Raw genomic sequence first — 3,377 nt, forward strand, 5'->3', positions numbered from 1 at the left:
CAGATGTCAACGTATCGAAACAAGAGTGTTCTAATGCTTCTTAAAACTAGACGTCGCATCTCATTCCTATGTTTCATGATAAGATATAATATGTACTGCGACACTTCCTTGCTAGGAAATAGCGTTTGCAGATGTCTACGTATCGTAGCAATAGAGATCTAACGCTTCTTAAAACGCGATATCGCATCCCATTCCTATGTTTCATGATAAGTTATAATATTCATTGCCGAGTGTCATGTATACCTCGTATTCACTTCAAAAGATTGTAAATGCGACACTTCATGGCTAGGTAGTAGCGTTTGCAGATGTCTATGTATCGGATCAATAGATATCTAATGCTTCTTAAAACGCGATATCGCATCTCACTTCTATGTTTAATGATAAGATATAGTGTTCATTGCGAAGTGTCACTTATTCCTCGCATACACTTTAAATGAATGTAAATGCGACACTTCATTGCTAGGTGAAAGCGTTCGCAGATGTCTACGTAACGAAACAATAGGGTTCTAATGTTTCTTAAATCGTCATATCGCATCTCATTTCTATGTTTCATGATAAGATATAATATTCATTGTCGAGTGTTATGTGTACCTCGTTTTCACTTCAACAAATTGTAAATGCGACACTTCCTTGCTAGGAAATAGCGTTTGCAGATGTCTACGTATCGAAGCAATAGAGTCCCAATGCTTCTTAAATCGCCATATAGAATCACATTTCTATGTTTCGTGATAAGGTATAATATTCGTTGTGGAGTGTTATGTGTATCTCGTATTCACCTCAAAAGAATGTAAATGCGACTCTTCCTTGCTATTAAATGGCGTTTGCAGATGTCTACGTATCGTAACAGTAGAGTTCTAATGCTTTTTAAATCGCGATATCGCATCTCATTTCTAAGTTTCATGATAAGATATAATATCCATTGCGAAGTGTCATGTATACTTCGTATTCTCTTCAGAAGAATGTAAATGCGACACTTCCTGTCTAGGAAATAGCGTTTGCAGAAGCCTACGTATCGTAGCAATAGAGTACTAATGTATCGCAAAACGCGATATCGCATTTCATTTATATGTTTCATGATAACATGTAAAATTTACTGCGAAATGTCATGTATACCTCGTATTCACTTCAAAAGAATGTAAATGCGACACTTCCTTGCTAGGAAATAGCGTTTGCAGATGTCTAAGAATCATAGCAGAAGGAATTCCAATGCTTCTTAAAACGCGAAATCGCTCCTCATTTCCATGTATCATGATAACAGATAATATTCATTGTTTAGTGTTGTGTATACCTCGTATTCACTTCAAAGGAATGTAAATGCGACACTTCCTTGCTAGGAAAAAGCGTTTGCAGATGTCTACGTATCGTAGCAAAGGAGTTCTAATGTTTCTTAAAACGCGAAATCGATCCACATTGCTTAGCTTCATGAGAAGATATAATATTCATTGTGGAGTGTTAGGTATACCACGTATTCACTTCAGAAGAATGTAAATGGTACACTTCCTTGCTAGGAAATTGCGTTTCCAGATGTCTACGTATCGTAGCAATACAGTTATGATGCTTCTCAAAACGCGCTATCGCATCCCATTTATGTGTCTCATGATAAGATATAATAGCCACTGCGAAGTGTCATGTATAGCTCGTATTCACTTCAAAAGAATGTAAATGCGGCACTTCCTTGATAGGAAGTGGCGATCGCAGATCTCTACGTATCGAAGCAATAGAGTTCTAATGCTTCTCAAAACACGATATCGCATCTCATTTCTATGTTTCATGATAAGATATAATATTCATTGAGGAGGGTTATGTATATCTCGTCTACACTTAAAAAGAATGTAAATGCGACACTTCCGTGCTAGGAAATAGCTTTTCCAGATGTCTACGTATCGAAGCATTAGAGTTCTAATGCTTCTTAAATCGCGATATCGCATCCCATTTCTATGTTTCATGATAAGATATAATATGCACTGCGAAGTGTCATGTATACCTTGTATTCACTTCAAAAGAATGTAAATGCTACACTTCCTTGCTAGGAACTAGCGTTTGCAGATGTCTGCGTATCGTAGCAATAGAGTTCTAGTGCTTCTTAAAACCCGATATCGTATTTCAATACTATGTCTCATGATAAGATATAATATTCATTGCGAGGTTTTATGTATATCTCGTCTACACTTCAAATGAATGTAAATGCGACACTTCCTTTCTAGGAAATTACGTTTTCAGATGTCTACGTATCGAAACAATAGAGTTCTAATGCTTCTTAAAACGTAATATCGCATCTCATTTCTATGTTTCATGGTAAGATAAAATAATCATTGCGAAGTGTCACTTATACCTCGCGTACACTTCAAATGTATGTAAATGCGGCACTTCATTGCTAGGAAATAGCGTTTGCAGATGTCTACGTATCCAAGCTACAGAGTTCTAATGCTTCTTAAAACGCGAAATCGCATCTCATTTCTATATTTCATGATACGATATAATATTCATTGCGAAGTGTCACTTATACCTCGCATAAACTAAAAAAGGAAGTAAATGCGACACTTCCTTGCTAGTAAATAGCGTTCGCAGATGTCTACGTATCGAAGCAATAGAGCTCTAATGCTTCTTAAAACGAGATGTCGAATCTCATTTCTATGTTTCGCGATAAGATATAATATTCATTGCGAAGTGTCACTTATATCTCGCATAAACTAAAAAAGAAAGTAAATGCAACACTTCCTTGCTAGGAAATAGCGTTCGCAGAAGTCTACGTATCGAAGCTACAGAGTTCTAATGCTTCTTAAAACGCGATATCGAATCTCATTTCTATGTTTCATGATAAGATATAATATTCATTGCGAATTGTCATGTATACCTCGTATTCACTTCCAAAGAATGTAAATGCGACACTTCCTAGCTAGGAAATGCCGCTTGCAGAAGTATACGTATAATAGCAATAGAATTCTAATGCTTCTCAAAACGCGATATCGCATCTCATTTATATGTTTCATGATCAGATATAATATTCATTGCGAAGTTACATGTATACCTCGTATTCATTTCAAAAGAATGTAAATACGACACTTCCTTGCTAGGAAGTAGCGTTTGCAGAAGTCTACGTATCGAAGCAATAGATTTCTAATGCGTCTTAAATCGCGATATCGCATCTCATTTCTATGTTTCATAATAAGATGTAATATTCATTGTGGAGTGTCATGTATACTTCGTATTCACTTCAGAAGAACGTAAATGCGACACTTCCTTGCTGGGAAGTAGCGTTTGCAGATGTCTACGTATCGAAGCAATAGAGTTCTAATGCATCTTTAATCGCGATATTGCATCACATTTCTATTTTTCATGATAAGATATAATATTCATTGTGAAGTGTTATGTATACC

The sequence above is a fragment of the Xylocopa sonorina genome, unplaced genomic scaffold (assembly GCF_050948175.1).
Source record: "Xylocopa sonorina isolate GNS202 unplaced genomic scaffold, iyXylSono1_principal scaffold0275, whole genome shotgun sequence".
NCBI lineage: Eukaryota > Metazoa > Arthropoda > Insecta > Hymenoptera > Apidae > Xylocopa > Xylocopa sonorina.